This window comes from Drosophila serrata, unplaced genomic scaffold (assembly GCF_035046125.1).
Source record: "Drosophila serrata isolate PLE 108 unplaced genomic scaffold, ASM3504612v1 contig_344, whole genome shotgun sequence".
Taxonomy (NCBI): domain Eukaryota; kingdom Metazoa; phylum Arthropoda; class Insecta; order Diptera; family Drosophilidae; genus Drosophila; species Drosophila serrata.
The window spans coordinates 42,635-61,445 of record NW_028257242.1 but is presented as its reverse complement, the minus strand read 5'-3'; the positions used below and the strand labels follow the sequence as shown (position 1 = coordinate 61,445).

Below are 18,811 nucleotides of genomic sequence, written 5' to 3'. Positions count from 1 at the left end.
ATCCTTTGTGGGATAATCCTTTTCCGTTGACATCATTTTGCCAAGCCAAGCCTGATTGTATACAATTTTCCCTCATCTGTATGGGATTCAAGCCTACTTTTCTTCTTCCGCCAAGGGACTTCATCCCAGATTTACACAGCAGTGAAACCCACATTAAAATAAATTAAAAATAAAGGAGAATATATACATATGTATATATATGCCGCCTGCACAGGAACTAAACTCAACTGGGCGTGGGGATTTACTCCATTCTGCTCTACTTGCACTACAACTGGAACTGGGATTGGGGTCAGGCCCGGACAAAGTTTTCCTCTTGCAAAAAAAAACTAAATTTAATAAAAAAAAAAAAGTGCAGAAATTTGCATAAATATTCCATTTTGCGTGGTTTAATTGTACACTTACTTGTCTCAGTCGCTGTCGATGTCGTGTGGGCCTGTCATATATGCAGCATTAACCTGAAAGCAAAAACAAGGGAAATGTGAGATAGTTAGCCGAGTTCAATTCAAATACCAAAAGCTTAATTTATTGTCTACATATAATTATTATGCTACCAACTCGTGTGACATTTCAATGTTGAGGCCAATTAAAGATATCGGTGGGGGCCTTCATTATAATCATGTGGGACGGCGTGAATAACTCTGACAGAAGGCAACACACAAACTGAACAACTGAAAGCCAATTTATAAATGTCTCTGGGCTTATGATGGATTTTTCTGGCTCACAGCGTGTCGCGTGGGTTCCATAAAACAAAACAGAAAGATTGGCAAAAAAGAATAACAAAATTTGCATGAAAAGTACAACGAACAAAGAAATACTCTTGTTTAAGGCAATCAACATTTTGGTTTTGAGATTACATTTACTAGAATTATTTCATTTTCTTCAGAAAGGGTATAACCCCGAGTCAAAGTCTTTTTGTTTACATAAATTCCTCATAAATGCAAGCCCAATTTTTGTTCAAATTAAATGCGAAAATATGGGCAAGGCCTCCATCGAAATGCAGATTGGAAACGACAGATTGCAAGAACTATTTATTGCATGTTCAATTGCAATGGCAGACAAGGTAAACAAACAAAATCGCAGACGTAAACACCTGCTTAGGTAACGTCGGCTACCGCATGGCAATTACCACATCCTTTTTTACCTGTCTGTCCGTCTGTCCCGCAGCAGACCCTCCACTCGAAACAGTTAAAACTGCAGCAAATGGCCAAAAACTACGCTACATACGACCGGGGCATTTATTCAAAGCAACAGCCCAGGCACGAAAATGGCATTAAAACTCCGGCGCTGGAAGACGACGATGACGCTCCAACGAATGACGATGAATAAAACACTTCCAGAGAGCTTCGAGTCCCCCAGCGGAAAATGCTGAAAACCTCCAGCCACAACAACAAGGAAAGCCGGAGACAACGCCAAAACAAAATAAGGTAAAAAAGAAAACCCAAACACAAAATCACGTGGCTAACCGCACCGTCGTAAAATTGCACAAAAATTGCATTTGCACGAGAGTTAACTTTGGAATGCCCTATAAAAAGTTATATATATCTTGAAAATAAACCATCTACAAATAGTTTGAGTGGAGAAACTTGAGAGATATTTTATGATTCTGGGCGTAGCTAAAAAAAGGAAAACATTTTAAAGCTACACGTAAATAATGAGTCAAATCGAAACAGAAAAGATATTGCAATACAAAAATTACTATCGAAGGTAAGTATTTTTTTAAAAACAATTACAAAGCTAAGATTTTTATATTTATATTTACTACCGCTGCTTTAATATTATTTACACTTAAATTTTAAAAGAATGTCTTTGCTCTTATCTCTTACTTTATATTATAAAAAATTATAAGCTTTGTATTTTATTTCTAATAAATGACACTTATTCTGCAAAATATGTTTTATATGTTTTTCAAAACATTGACAACAATGGTAATAATAATAAAAAGAATAATAAATATGGTGAATTTATTATTATAGTTTTAAGCCAACCTCCAAGTCACAGTTAAAGCTCCCCGTTCATTTCAAAGGATATCAACCAGCAGGAGCAACAAAAAAGGTTTGCAAAGTTTCGGCGGCTGCCGTTTTGCTGCTGCCTGCAATGAATGAAATTAAATGTTGCCAATGGGGATAGACTCTCTGAGATACCACAACAAAAACAACAAAACCAACAATAATAATAGAAAAAAACGTAAGAAAAGAAAAAAATAGTTAGAAATACTAGCATGCAAACAATAACAACGGCCACATCACAACTCGTTTTGTTGTTAGCTGGTTTGCTTCGCTGGTTGCCGCAGCAGCCGTCAAAAGTTACCAAACTTGGCCAAGTGTGCAATGGCAAGTGTTCAGTTATAGCCACCACAGCGACAACAACAACAATAACAACAACCACGACAAGTGCAGCAAACTCAGAGCCAGAGCTAAGGTGAAATATGATTGCAGGCTGCTTTTGGCCCCAAAGTCTTTTGAGCCTTAAGGAAAACTAGCCAAGTTGCGCTTACTGGCTGCAAGTTGGCGGCGCTTTCACTAGTTGCGACTCTAACTTTTCCGACTTTTCCCCTATTGAATACACATTGCTCTCCCTGTTGGCCCATAACTCGAAGCTCTTTAATGGCATAGCGAATTTTAACCTAATAAATAAAAGTATGGTATGGTATGTGTGTCTGTGTGTATTGCCAGCGGCCAAAAATTCTATACATGTTCGTTTGACCGCACCCAAAAAATACTTTAATGAAATTTTCAACATAAATATGCAAATTTTTCGGCTTGATGTTGTTCATTAGTTTGGACAGACTTTTTGATGAATATGAAAAGCTGTTGGTGTAATCCAAGCAAAAGGTGATGGGAAGAACCTTTCCAGCTTTAACTTCCTTAGAAATTCATATAAGCTACGTTTTATGTAAGCATTTTTTTAATAAATATTAACTTAAGAGATTACTTTTCATTATAAGAATATTATAATTCGATTTTCATAAGCGAAAACATTCAATTCTAGCTTAATATAATAGCGCTATCAGAATACATCATATATAGTTATATTTGTATTAAGTTTCTTGACAAATACCGAACCCTGATTTCATAATCCAAGCAAAAAGTGAAGGGGAAATATATATTTAACTCTTATATTTTAAGCAAACATACATATGACTAATAGAAATTATAACTATAATCATAAATATAAACACAATGAAATCATGAAATAGTTTTTTTTATACCCTAATATTATATTATTAATCCGAAGTTTGTAGCGATGTGAAAAAGTCAAAAAATTTGTCATATAAAAATATCGATAAATGAATAAACTTATTTTAAGCTTAGTTATGATCCATTACCGATGGGATCATATAATTCAATTACAAACTGCAAAAGTATATAAGCTTCTACTTTGTGAATTTAGTTTCCCTTCTTGTTATACCTGTTTTCGCTAGTTAAAGACTATTATTTTTATTTCAAAAGTATTAAAATGTATTGAAACACATTTGAAAGCAGTTGAAATGTGTACTGCAATCTAATATGATAAATAATGTATTTTTTCAGATTTATGGTTGTTTTTAAGCAGCTCAAAGACAGACTAGTCTGCGGCACCAAACAAGCACAACACACACACTGCAAAAGATACTGTATCTGAAAAGATGACCAAACTGAGATATGGCTGGCTCTCGGCAAGCAAGACAGATGGGTGACCTGACCTTTAGCCACCAGAGAGAGACAGATACGAGAGACACACACAGAGAGAGAGAGGGAGAGAGACAAACAAAAGAGAGGCAAATACAATGCCGGCAGTTAATTATCTGTTATATCATTGACCTCCCCAGAGTTCGAGGTGACTCGCTGCGGTGCTCCTCCCTGCATAATCAGCCGAAGCTCAGCTCAGACTCGGCAGCATAATTAACATCTAAGCGATAAATGCAATTAGCGGCGAACATTGCCTGCACTTAATTGCACTTTCATTGAGAGTTCATTGTCGTCTCTTTCGTTGCCTTTGTGTCAAATGCTGGGCCGTGTCGAACACAATATTGGCTTTTCGGGTTTGCCGCTCATCAAACTTTTCTAGTATCTGACAGAAAATACAAAGGCAAAGCCAACAAATAAACGGGCTGCGGAAAATAAACACACACATCGCACACAACCAACGCAGAAAGCGGCGTTTGGGTCGTGCACTTTGTTTAAAAATAACAAGAAAATAGGAAAATGTATCTGCAGGCACTGCAGCGATATTCTTGCATCCAAAAGATACGGGCACGGGCCCACTCGATGCACACACACAGCTGCCCGCCGGCTGGGTCTCCGGGTTTTTAGTGTAAACACTACTACTCCTCTTTTAAATAAACCCCATTCAAGGATGCAGCTTCTCAGTCTAACATCTTCAAAGTATTTTTTGACCTCAAACAAGTTCTAAAAAAACACGAACACATTCTATGTGAAAAGTTGAAAGAGTTTTCACATAATACAACAGAACTAATGGAAATTTCCTTTTGGATTTAAATGCTATTTCAAATAAATCTTAAACTTGCATCAAATTTCAAGAGAACAATTAAATTGCATGTACCTTTTCCTATTAAAATAAACAAAAACTATCTGTCAGATTTATTACCTACCATCCGAGACATTTTCTCAAGTTTTCCCTTAAAGATTTCCTCCTTCTTCTTTTGTGGTGCCTTCACTCACTTATATATGACAGGATCACATACACAAAGTGGAGGCTGGGCACTTTTGGGTGATATTTTTAGAGCACTCGCGCAGAAAGTTGGCGACATTAAGTGCCAAGGCCCGAGGTGAATAATTGCGATTTTCACGCACCGTCCACCGACCACATCCAAATCCAAATCTGAATCTGAATCCGAGCGACTCCTGGCCACCACAGCCTGTCACCTGTCCCTGACTCTTGCACACCATAGGTGTCTCTATCTTTGAGTGTGCGTGAAGTGCGACGACTATTAGGAAAAATGTCTCTCTGGCAAAGGCAATGCGCCTATTTTTAGTGCATTGGCTTCGCCAGCTTCGGGTTGGCCATGAAAATGAAAATGAAAACGAAAACGAAAACGATGTATCTTGTATCTGCATTTGCAGGTGTAGCTTGTTGCACAGGTGAAAGTATTTAATTATGCGTCTGCCGCATGACAAATCTGCCGGTGTTGATGAATTGCCATTGCAATGCAAAACATCCTTGGCAACTGACTCTGAATTTCCCAGCACATATGGCCGGCGGATGCGAAAAATGTTGAGACAGGAAAGTGAGTGCCCAAATTGGGATGCAGCGTTTTCATTGGAAACCCAAGCGATCGAGGCTATATCTCCATGTGGGGCTATTACAGGGGCACTGATCGCGCGAATCGATAACAATGGACAAACATTTATCGATAATGAAAAAACAAACAAAGTGTCAATTGCCTGGGATTGCCTTGCAAATTGGTCTTGTATTCATGCCAGCTGCTGCGTGTTTATTTATTTGCTTGCCAAACGTGTTTGTTTGTTCGATGTCGGGGGCGGAGACTCACTCTCATTTTGGTATTAATTTGCACAGCTCTTGGCATTAATATGCCATGAATATTCGAACATGAGGCACATAGTTAACACATGTCACTTTGATTTTCACTTTCCACATTTCCCCAGAGAATTAACGGGTGTGTGTGAGATAGTTTAGTTTAGCGAATTGAGAGTTTTTCACTTTAAGTCACTAGATTAAACAATTAAATTATGAGAAGAAGAATTAATACTCATAAACTATTAGTTTGCATTGTCACCAGAAATCTTAATATAAACATTCTAAGTATAATAGTCATATAACAAGTGTATTTCCCTTAAAACTCACCACTGATTTCTATACAACTTCTAGAATTGAGGGCAAGATTCAGCTTATCTAGTCATTCTATTATTGCCCTGTTTGCCTTGGAATTATTCTTTAAATCCCAGTAGCACACCCGGCGTATGAGTAATATTCTGAATTCATATAAATAATTGCTGGGAGTTGTTTCTACTGCGATGACAACAACAGAATTCGCAAAGTAGCAATTAATGTGTGTCATTAAATGCCTAATTTGCCAAGTGATTAGATGATTATTTACCCGCCAGGTACACCATGGCGTATGAGCAATCGGCATTTTACAAGAGATGAGCTGTTGAAATGCAAAATAATATTTGTAACCTAAACGAAAGCAAAGCTCAACGAAGCAAAGCAATCAAATCATTTAAAGTGCAACTGCAACTATTTTTACATTACAATATTTATTTATATTTAGGCATTTATTTCGCTGTTTCTATTATTTGCAACTATTTCGATTCGATTTCTTTGTCCGCTGGCATTTTCATTGCAACAATAGTGGCGGCAGAAGCCACCCAGCGGCGATCTCGCACATATTTGAGGCCCGGTTGTTAGACAATTTCATTTGCTGTTTTGTTTTAACGCGCAAATATTTGCACAATCCTCGGACCGCTGCAACTGTTGCTGCTGCTGTTGCTGTTGCTGCTGCGTTTGCTGCTTTAGTTTCTGTTGCTGTTTCGGTCCTCTGAACGCTAATTGAGTGAGCACACGACAGACAGAAAGGCAGGCAGTCAGTCAGTCAGTCGGACAGACAGCGGGACGGGCTGTCAAGCAGCTCTAGAGGAGAAATGAAAAACGCAGCGAGGTCTGCCGAGCCACATAATGTGGGGCATGAATCGAACAGTGCCTCCCCGAACAGCGGCTCCACGCTTCTTTCATGCCTCATGCAGCTCGAGGCATGCAACACGCCATAAACTTCAAGGAAGTTGCCAAAGGCAGCGGAAAAAACTGTATCAGCAGTTGTAGAAGCAAAAGGAATTTTGATTGTCCTACACTAAAAAGAAAAGTCATATTGATTGATTTAAAATTAAACAACACTTGGCTGTATGTCGCTGAATTAATATTCAAATAAAAATAGGCTAAGTTCTAGTAATGTTTTCATTTTAGAACCATATGACTTTAAACAAATTTTAGAAATGTTCATTAAACATTTTTAATAGCTTTATTCTTTTAATTTTCAACTTCCTCTTTCTCTCCGTGTAATGTTACTTATTTAATCAACCCCGTCTACCACTCGACCACTGGCCATAAAATTGTCATAAATTTAATCCGATAAAGTTTCATTTCATTTAGTGGCCAGTCGGTTCGTTGGTCTAATCAGCAGCATCATAATCTCCATCGTCATTATGTGGCTATCACGAGCATTATGTTTAGTGTTGTTACTACAAAACATATATTGTATATGTTTTATATATATATATATCTATGTATATACATTCCGTTGACAGTTCCCGTCACTTCCACTGCACATCAACGCACAATTTCCAAGTTTCTTTTTTGGGTCAAACATTCTTTTCTCCATCTATTTTTTTGTTGTGAACAATGGAAAGTCAGTGAACTTTGTTTAGATGAAATATTGAGGAAACTTCTGTGTCTGGACAGAGTGATGGAGCGATCGTTGTCTGACAGATTGATGAGCGTTTTTCCACTTATCAAATTGGCCGCCACGAAAATATTTTCATTTAAATTTAATAGCTTGAGTATTAAATTGCGTAATTTATTTCAAAGGCAAGCAACAAGTTTTGCCTGAAACCGAAATCAATACATTTTTCCTCTGCCATTGTGGCGTAAGAATCTTGTTAGTTAAATGCCTTTGCTTCTGCTCTCACTTAGCATTTAGCAATTTTCTCAGGAATGCTGCACTTTGTAGCGGCAAAGTTTCGCTTTCTAAATGCCTAACATTACTCATGCGACACGTTGTACAATGTTGCAAGAGGCAGAGGCAGCGAAAGTTGTCAAGAAGTTGAAATGCTGCAACAAACTGTGTAAGCCATTAAAAGCTAGAACTTTCATGACATTACTCATACGACACAGTGAACATTTATGCCATATTTATTTTGCCATAAATGCCGAAACGGAAATATAAATTTATATATAACTTATAAGGCATTATTTTATCGTTTTCTTCGGCTTTTTGTTTAAAATTTTGGCCTACTTTGTGGCAGCACGTGCTTCAGCTTAGCCTGATCACTTTGCTTTTTGTTTACCTTGGCCACTTGAGTTGTTTTTAAAAAACTGTTAATAATGGTCAACTTTTGGCGCTTACGAGACAACCCACACACACACTGCCAAGACACACTGTGAGCCAAGACACCTGCCCACTCATCCATTGGTCTGGTCCATGAGCTGTTCGGGTTTTGTACCTCTGCTACTTTGTGGTCAATAAATGTGGCCATTATAAACCTTGTTCGGGGCGTGGGCGTGGCATTTATATTATATAGCATATTCCCTACGAGATTAACCATCGCGTGTGTAGACTTCTTGTCCGACATGGTGACTGTGTGTTGGCGTGCTCTTGGCAATTTCGGTTTTTTCCTTGCTCTCTTTGTTTGTGCTGCGAGGGAGCTTTTCCAGTGGGATTCATTGACCAGATTCCATGACTCTGCACTATGTAAATGAAACAATTGTTTGCAGTGCAGTTACTGCAACTACTACTACCACTAATACTACCTCCTGCTAAAATAGTTGGCATAATTATGCCGCCTGAAAATCGTTGGCTGTCATTAGGCGCACGATCTGACCATGAACCAGTGACGGTTTTTTGTGATTTTTCATTTTCATTACCCATTCTGTAGGTGGAATTTTATAAGAAAGCAATTGGGCATGTCATTAAAAGTGAAACAAATTAAAGTACATTTGAAGTTAAACGAGGGAAAACAATTTCACCTAAATGTTCATATTTATTTAAAATTAAAAGAAGTGAAAAGAACTCAAGAAATTGGTCTTATAAATGGGAATTGTATAACAAATAATACATAAAATATATATAAAGAAGGAATAATCTTTTATTTATTAAATAATATGTTAGTTTAACATACAACAAATCAAAGAGTATCACATTTATTCTTTTTTGTTGATATTTTAAGAATCAAGAATTGCAATAGCAAGATAAACCATTTGCAAAATTAATTCTGTAAGCAAGGGAAACTTGTTTGTTGTTATGAGTACAAATTACACGAAATATAATTGTTATTATTTCTGGAAAACTCAATTTCCTTGAAACATGGAAACAGAAAACATCAGACCTATGCCAACTTTAAATTGTTTCAGGTTTACTTCTGAGTAAACCCATTAAATATTAGCTTTTACAAGCTTAAAAATATGAGTATTGTTTATTTTAAGTTGCTATTTTTTAAACTTGACTTGATTATGATGCAAGATCCTCTAGAGACTATACAAAAGTAAATAAATTAGACAGTTTCGGGGAGTGTTACAAGGGGGCTGATAGAGGTAAAATTCTTTCAGTTGCATTGCCAATATCCGCTGGCAATGCATTCAAGCAGCAAGCAAACACACAGTTAAAAACAAAGCTTGAAAAGCCCCAAATCGAAATACATTGACTCACTAGCTAACTGGCTGGACAAAAGTGACTGATTGACGGACTGACTGAGTGACTGACTGACTTCTCGCACAATGAATGAATTAGTAACGAGTGGCAAGCGAGTTGAGCTCCGTGGATCGATTCACGCTCGACCGACAAACTTCCGCTGCTGGGCAGGAAAGCTAGCGAATGATAACTGTGCCATGTTTTCCACTGGGGGTTAAGTGCAAACGTCATAAACTCAATTTCTCCCTCTCCCCACTCCCCAGCTTGCCCCGCAGCTCTCCAGCGATGCCCTTTAACTGTACATTGAAGTGTGTACATAGTTTAGTTACCTTTCCAAAAAAAACACACACAGAAAAAGCAACAAAGCACTGAGCAAAGCAGAGTGGCACAAAAACAAAAAATGATTCATGCGCAACCAGAAGCGGAGAAAGAGATGGGGAATCTCCCAGAGAAAGAGAGAGAGAGAGAGGGAGAAACTTGTTTGCCAAGCCAAGCATCATCTCTTATGAGAACAGCTCTCTAGGGAACTATCCAACTCGAAAAAAAAATGCTGCTTTCAACCTGAAAGTAACTAATGAAAATATTTTTCGAATTTAATCTCCTCTAGAAAAATCAAATATAGAAACAGTTTTCAATATAAAAGTAAAGTTTTATATTTTGTTTATAGAGTACAAATATCTTTTGGTATCTTGTTACTTAATTTGGTGTCTAAATTCTTCTTTGACATATGTTTTTCAATCTCTAAATAATCTTGTTTTATTTTCCTAAATGAAAATGACCTATAAATAGGTAAAAATAAAAAATGTTCGGTTTAAAACTATAACATATATCATAATAGGATAATAATTAAAACCCCTGATAAAAGACTGATATATTCTAGGACCCCAAATTGTGTAATATTTACATTACTTATGCCAAGATCAATTTATTTTTGATAATCGATCATAGCATTTTGTTTCGGTGCACTCAGCTCCAGGCTTTACTTTTCCTTCAACGGCACCAAAAATCGCTCCGCCCTTCTGCCATCCTTAATTGCACTGACACGCCCCGTTTATTGGACTGCGGTTGCCTTGGTTCGACTTTCCAATTGATCCGATTGATAATTGGATTTACGTTTGCCGATTGGAAAATCGTAGAGAAGCCAAAAGGCGGCGTCCGCAAAAGGCAAAGGAAATGCCTTTCGAAATCAACTTTGGGCTGCCTTATATGGGTTGGATCGGAGTCGTGATCAATCAGCTGATTCATTAGCCCCAATTTAGTTGGTCAAGGTTTCACCGCCCCGATTGCAAACGTGCTTATCGCATCAACACCTTCCGCAGGTCGATTTCCAATCACAATCGGTATCGTTATCAGTGCCCCAAGTTCGATTTCAATAGGCGGACTAATGAGAGTTGCCTTATATGGAGCGAGGAACCCCCAGACGAGAGGCAGAGTAGGTATTTGTATTAGGCGCCAATCATTAAATTAAACTACACATGTTTTTTTGATAAGGAAATGCTATTTGCTGAATCGCTGAATCGCATTTGCTTTGCTTTTGTGTTTTCTTATTATTTCAGCAGGTGATAATAGAATTGTTTAAACATTGTTTAAGACTTTTAATTAGTGGGAAATACGCTCCAGAAATGCATACCATAAAAGGAAAATTTACTGGGAATTTTATAATATATAAGAAATATATAGAATAAGTACATGAAATATAAGAACTTGGAGTATCATCCAAGATCTGTATGCTCTATATAATTAATCCCATCAATATATATTATAAAACATAAAACCCATTATTAAGAAACATTTTCAAATGCCTCGATACTGATTCAACCTATCTGAGATCTGTACAAACCATACACATGTTCTTAATCATAATAATTTGTTGTTCAAAATTGATTTAAAATTGTGGCAAAGGCAGCACATTAATCGAAATAATCGCTGGGCTTGTGGGAGTTATTAGATCAGCAAAACCAGTTCCCGGAGTATAACTACAACTACTGTGTATAGTATGTATGTATGTACCTGGGGCCATAGAATTTCCCCCATGGCAATGAACTGGGCATGTCTATAAAAACATCAATATTTTTTGTGGCCGGGACCCTTGGCCGTAAATAGCCCGAAACGCATAAACATGTCTAATGTGTGTGTTGTGTTATATTTGTTTGTTGTTAGTTTCTGCTGTGTATATTGTGTGTATGCGGGGGGAGTTGAACTTGTAGTTCAATAAACCCACCGCAAAGCTAATTACAATGCCCGGCAGCAGCAGCAACTAAAATTAAAATTGAACTACAATATAATATGTGAGAGGGCGCATAAAAACACACACGAAAATAGTTTTTGTGGTTTTTTTTCTTTTTGACAAATTGTACATTTAATGGCAAATAAAATAGTCAGAGAAAAATAAAAAGAGCAAGCGAGTGTCTCACTCTCTCTAGATTGCTTTGGGTAATTAAAAATATAAATGAAATGGCAATTGAAGAGCCCCGAATACAAATGCCCCATACAATCAGCTTTCTTTACGCTAACATTAGCAGGAACGAGCGGAGAACGGAGAAAGGCAAGCGGGGCATTGTTTGGTGTGAGTAGAATAAATGTTGCACAAAAATTTTCCATCGATGAAAGTTTTTCCTCCTTTTTCGGCTCTTGTTTATCTCTTGGAATATATTTAGATTTCCATTTTCCGTGGGCAAACCAACCGTGGAGCGAGTGGGTGGGTCAATTCAAGCGAAATGAAATTCTGCAAGCTAGAAATCGAAACTGAAAAACTGTCAAAGCCGACAGATAATTAAAAATAGTTTTTGCCATTCGCTTTTGGCTTGCTTGGGTTTTCTTGGTTTCAATTTCGTTTCGATTTTCGATTCTTGACTCTCGATTCTCGTCGATTTCCACCGATTCCCAGTCTCCGCCGTCGTTCGATTGTATTATTGGCCCAATAAACTTTGCCCTTTTCAAGTTGGCCCTCGGCCAACAGAAGAGAACTGTTCCTTGGGGTATCATCGCTGTTTGCCAATTAAAAATGCATGAGGAGCATCGGACTGGTCAAGATTGATAGCAGCCGGGTGCGAGTGCAAATGAGCCCTTGTCCAGGTGGCAATGATTGCCTTTGATCAGTGATTAATATCAATAATTTTGCTTAGTTGAAGGGGAGATTATAGCAGGCAATTAACTATTGATAAAATTTGGTTTTTATTAATTTTTTTACCTCTATTAAGGCTTTGTTCTATAGAAATATAACTTGCATTTAACTGCCTGATAAGCACCTATCTAATCTGACAAAATAAATCGCTTTGCCATGGTGAAGGCTCCCCTTGTCCAAGAGCAATTATCAGTCATTAAATATGGCACTCTTAGTCATTGAGAATCGCCAATCTACACTAATACGCATATGGCTTTAATATATGTATAATTATATATATTATATATACACATATATCTTTTGAACAACTCACCTTAACAAGCAAATTCGCTGGCCAAAAACATTTGTGATGGGAAGGCGAGAAATATGATTTGTGGTCGTTTTTGCTTTTGGTTCACTGAAATCAGAAGCAAAACCGAATTGATTAAATTTATTGATTAGCAAATGGCTACAAAAAAATGCCTAAGAATTGGATCATCGATTAGGAAAATAATTGAGGTGTTGAAATAAAGCAAAGCAAATATTTTTCAGTATTAAAATCCAAATTTTCATTGGCAAAAAACCCCCATATTTTCTTCAAGTGGCTAATTCTATTACTTGATCTTGAGCTTGGTGGCCAAAATACGTCATCTTCTGATCTCTGACGGTTTTGAATATAAGAGGAAAGTGAATCATGTGAATAAGACAAAACTACCACCAATACAGTGTTACTTAAAAAGTGCACAATACTCGATATAGATGTATTTGTAAACAAAAATTGTTGGCCACCCTTGATGGAGGGTGGTCCTACAACATTTCTGCTATTGTTTTCATCGTGAACACACATCCGGCGACTGTCGAATTTCAAAATTGAAGTGCCAATGACATGAGTTCAATTTAAATATAGATTTGTTTATATATATTATGGCCAAATGCCGCCCCCTCACCCACTCACTCACTTACTCATGAACCGATCAAACATTGTCGCCTGTCAGCACTTTGAATATTCACATTGAACGCTGCTTCTGTTCACTGCCATTAATTGGCCTTCGCTTTGACTCCCAATAAAATGGCATGCAAATGCAATTTGTTTGGATGATTTCAATTGAGAAATTGAGAAATTGCATTGAGGGGGTTTGCATGGAGATTCAAATCAATAAATCGCGAAAAGTGTTTGGTCAATAAAAGGCTTGAACCTGAGTTTCATTTGTTGCCATTTATGTTTAAAGTGAATCATTTCCTTGCCCATAAACTTTCTTAATTTAGACTCGATTACCCTGGTAATTGATAATTATATCACCTTCATTGCGGTTAGAAAACTAACGCAAAAATCAATATCTTTGCACAAATAAAATATGAATATGGGAAAGTCAAGTTGTTAAACCACATGAAATATTTGTTACTATATTACATGCATCATTTTTTCGTTGACCATGACATCATAACTATATTTCTCGGATTAGGACATGAAAAAACTATAAATTCTGACCTTATTCACCTCCCACAAGGAGTTCTTTTAGCAGGGGATAATCCTGTACTTTTCTCCCTCTCAAAGCAAACTTGAGAAGTTGTACAACTTCTACTAGAAAATATGGAGCAGACCCCTAGAAATTGAAATATAAACAAACTCAGGAGGTGAGTGAGCCGCGTTAGAAGCTGTCGAAGCATAAAAAACTTAATCATATTAAGAGCCAGCAAACCGGCTTTTAAAGGGTCTGATTAAACGATAGATATATGGATGGATGAATGAATGAGCCCACTCATCCGGTTGGCTGAGTGAATAAACCAAGTGGCTAAATGAGCAAAAGTTAATGCCTGACTGACTGAAATAAAACTGGAAAACCAAGCTGGACCGGGCTAAAATCCACATAGGTAAACGTAACAAAGGTAGCATGTTACAGTTGTTGAGACAACAAATTGCAAATTCTTATTCAGCCGAGCAGCGAACTTTTGCAAGGGGGAAAACTGCACAGCACAAGGCTGGAGGGGGAAAAACACAAAGCTAACGAACCCCGCAACACATCAAAAACAAAGGAGCTTACCCACTTGGATCATGGTCACGTTGATGATGTCTGTCAGGTTTTAATTAGTAATAACACTCCTCCCGGAGGAAAAGTGCAGACAACAAAAAGCGTGAAATGGAAAACGAACACTTAACACAACGCAATGGACACTCTGATGATGTATTTTTGATAAATTGTGAAAGCGCCTAGCCCAGACGACAGCTAATTGACGCCCCAAACTCCCCAATCTCCCAACACCCAATTTCCCATATCCCCCGACTGTGCGGCATATGTTATTAAAGTGGCGATAAAAATGCGATTAATAATGAAGCAAAAGATACACCAAACAACAAAAGCCTATCACGTGAAAGGCCAACAAACAAACACAACACAAACAACAAAAATGAAAGAAAAACATAAAAAGCTGCAAATGCGAAAAAAAAGAAAGAAATCATATGAAAATGCTGAACTCCGGCCTCATAAAAGCTAAACAATTTTACGCGCTCTCTTCGACTTGGAAAGCCGATAAGCGTCACTAACTAAAAAATAGAGGGGAAAAGTGTAAAAGTAAGTGAAAAAGACACACTTGTCCTTGGCCGCAACTTTATCTAATTTGGCTCATATTTTATCAGTGTCACAACAAACTGCGCCATATCAATTTCCCCCCTATGTATATGGGTTATTAGGGGAGAGAGAGTGTTGTTATTTTCAGAGGGTAGAATAGAAGAGAGACCTCCTCAAATTTCATGTCCAGCTAAAGAAATATTTAATGGATTTTCAAGTGCTGATTACACGGGGTCTTCCTTTTTTTGCCCTTTTCATTTGCAACTGTTCTTTCCCATTGTGGTCATAAAAATGCACTTTATGGCATTCACACCACACAGAAAGGTCAACTGCAGTAGCAATTGGCTTTAATGGCTGCACTTGGGAGTGGTTTAGCGATGACAAAGGATACCTTTGTTAAGGGTTTCTGATGGGTTTCTTTTATTTAAACCAGGTTTCTCTTTGAAAAATAATTATAAATTTACATCATATTAGCAAACTAAGGTTAAACCAGTTACATTTACACACTGCCAACATATGCTAATGACCACTTCCATTGCCAACTAGACAAACACCATTAACGTCTCTCGAGAACCAACGTCCCATAAATGTGGCCCAAAGCGATTGTTGCTAATGAAAATATTTCACACGAGCCCCCAACAAAAAGGCTTCATAACAAATGTCACACTTTACACGTGCCCCCCAAAAAGGAGGCCTCAATTAGAGACCAAATTAGACGTTTCTTTAGGTTATAGATCTTAAAATACCATCCGAGCTAATAGAAGGCAAAAATAGCAACGAAATAACAATTATCTTATCTCTGACTTGAAAATACGTTTCGACCAATATAATTTATGCAGTCAGGGGCAAAATGTTTCTACTGAAATCCAAAGAGTACGATTCCATTGTGCTTCGGCCTTTGCCACAGTGCAATGTCATGACTTGACGACGCCAGCCATGGTAGCCCCGTGATTGGTGTAAAGAAAATTGCCTCGACAGCAAAATGAGATCTGGAGTCAATGCACCAATACACTGGACGGGGTTCAACGAATGGTGATTATTCCAGCGATTATTGTTATCAGAGGATTGTTCATGATTGCAACTCTCTTGATAATTCCCTTCTTGCAATTCTTCTGAAGATGGGTTCATCATTCTACAAAAGGACATTTCTAGAGTCTAGACTCTAGATTGGTCTTTTTAAAGTTTCCTTCAGACATAACATATAGTTTTCTTTATTCACTCACTTTTCCGTGGATTTTCTTGTAATTTGTTGCACTTCTTTGAAATAATGTCAAGGCTAATGCATCAAATCTTTGCGACCGCTTTTCGCTGGCTCGACATTATGCTTTCTGGCTTGGATCTCTTTTATTTTTTGGCAAACTTCAACGCTTGTCATTGTCGTGCTGCTGCCACGCCCCCTGCAATGATGTCATATCGCCACAGACTTGTAGCAATGCTCCAGTTTCTCCCTGCTTTTGACTTTGTCACGCTTTTCCCAGCTAGCGATTTTCCACACTTGACTTCGCATTTCCCCTTGGTATCAGCTCCGCATTTTTTTTCCCACCTCAACTAATAACTTTGTGTTTTGTCTTCCATCCATTTTCCGCGCGCATTCGTCTTGGGCTTTGGCTTTTTCCGCTTCTGTCTCATTTTCTTTTTTTGTTGTATTTTAGCGCCTGCCCTGGATTTCCATTTTGTCGCACTTGGTTTTTGCTCTTGTTTTTCTGGGCGATGCGATTGTGAAAAGCTGTGGCAGCTGTGAAATGCATTTATGTTTATGGTCTAGTTTTTCCATTCTTTGCTTTTTTTATTATTATTTTTTGTTTGAGGGCCTCTTAAGGGCAAACATTTATTCTTATCCTCCAGTTACATTAGTGCTAAGGCTAAGAGCAGTGTGGAAAAGCTGACTCTGAGCTGGAGAGTTAAGCTGGAAAATGGAGTACCACAGGACAGGTGTGGTCTCGGGAACTCCAAAGTTTACCAGCTCTTTAAATAGAAAATTTCCGGCTTTGAATTAGATTTCAAAGTGGTTAGGTGAGAAGGTTCGAAACTATTTACAATAAATTAGCAGTCAGCAATAATAAAGCAATCAGTTTTAGAACCTAAACAAAAATGCCTGTTTTTACTTTTAAAGGTTTTCTATCTCTCCTTTAAGTTGTTTTTTCTCCTTAATTAATATACTTTCAATGATAGTTTCCTTTCTTGCTTTTCATAAGCATTGGTGAAACTACGCTAATTTTAACAGCAATTAATAAATGTCTTACAAATATATTTTCACACATCGTCAAGACGAAAGAGTGCAAACTTCTGAATAACCAGTTTCTTATAACCCACCGTTCTCTTATTTAAATGAATAAAATAAACTCTATTAATTATAATAAAGCTTGGTGTGAGATCATTTACATAAAAATCAAATAAGATTACAAAAATCGTTTTGATCATGCAAATACTTTTAGAATTAAAATGAAAAGAAAAAAAAACACCTTATTATTGGCTTTGAACTCACCTTGATAATTTACAGATTTAACAGGTACTGCTTGATTTATGTGGTTATGGTTTTACGTTCGCCAGCGATTTTTTGTATATTTCAATTTGGAAACGATTAAAATCGAGGAGAGGAAACAAAGAAAAAGATAACATGAAGAATGAGAGGGGAAAGGTAATATTAGAAAGATAAAATTGCACGCGAAAACCGGTTGCCGTTATTGTTTACACCAAATCGGAAACGAAGTAGCGCAAATACAGATGTCCAACGGGGGAGTGGGGGGAGGGGGACTGGAAATTGGAGTCGGTATTGGAATCAATAAAACAAACACGAAGAAAACACATGGAAAGTGCAGGCGGCTGCAACACACAGATGATTTTCCGTTATTTCGGTTAAATGCACAAATAGGCGAATCGTGACGTAGAATCCTGGCGCTATTATTAAAATGATTCATCTGCTTTTCGCTTTTTGTCGAAAGATATGAGAAGATAAATAAAATGCTGCAGCACAATCACACAAACACACACAGTACACCCTGGCAGTCACCCTCGCACACCCCCGCGGACACGCACACACGAGGTTTCACTGTATTTATTAATATATTCCAGACACGCGGATCGGATCCATAGTAAATTATATACATATATTCGATTCACGGCGGCGGCGGCGAGGGCGACGAAAAAGAAAGAATCGAGCTAAAAAACAGAACACACGCGTTGGTCCGTTTCTTTGTTTTTTTCTTATTTTTAACGGCGCTCGGTGCACATTATATAACTGCACTGGCATATCCAAACATTAATTGCACTGTATTTAGTCACTTACACTTTTTTTTCTCGCAGCTTAAATTTCGCGTCCGACTCGTTTGGTGGTTTTTTCTTTTAAATTAAGAAAAATATCAAAATATCAAAGTACCCATATTTATGTTGATATTTTAGTATCCTTTGTTTCTGGTCACTCTAAATTCCGAAGCTGTTATTAACATTTTACATCTTTAAAAACATTTTACGAGTTTACAGATACATTGGATCGAATTCTCATGTAAAATATAAAATTCATAACATACCCGCTCTCTTCTGTCTCGGGTGCTGTCGGATGGATGTAAATTAACAAAATTCTCTCTCGGGTCCTGCTGGGTGTTGATCGTTTTTGGTTGTTAAAAATATATTAAAATATCAAGATATCAATACACTTACAAGTCTAGGTAATATTTTACACGCCTAGATTAAATTTTACACTTTTATTTATACATGTAGAATTCTAATGTGGGCCGTTGAACATCGTCTGGATTCCGTATCTGTTATTAACATTTTCATCTT

At 37.4% G+C, this 18,811-nt stretch overlaps 1 long non-coding RNA gene across 1 annotated transcript; it reads right to left on the bottom strand.

Annotated features, from left to right (window-relative positions):
* Positions 1-170: 170 nt before the first annotated feature.
* On the bottom strand, positions 171-18,452 carry LOC147642863 (uncharacterized). The gene is made up of 5 exons (XR_015272836.1): positions 18,318-18,452; positions 17,517-17,543; positions 12,799-12,882; positions 403-455; positions 171-326 (listed from the first exon to the last, which is right to left on the bottom strand). It is a non-coding gene; the product is annotated as an uncharacterized LOC147642863 (long non-coding RNA).
* Between the last annotated feature and the right edge of the window lie 359 nt (positions 18,453-18,811).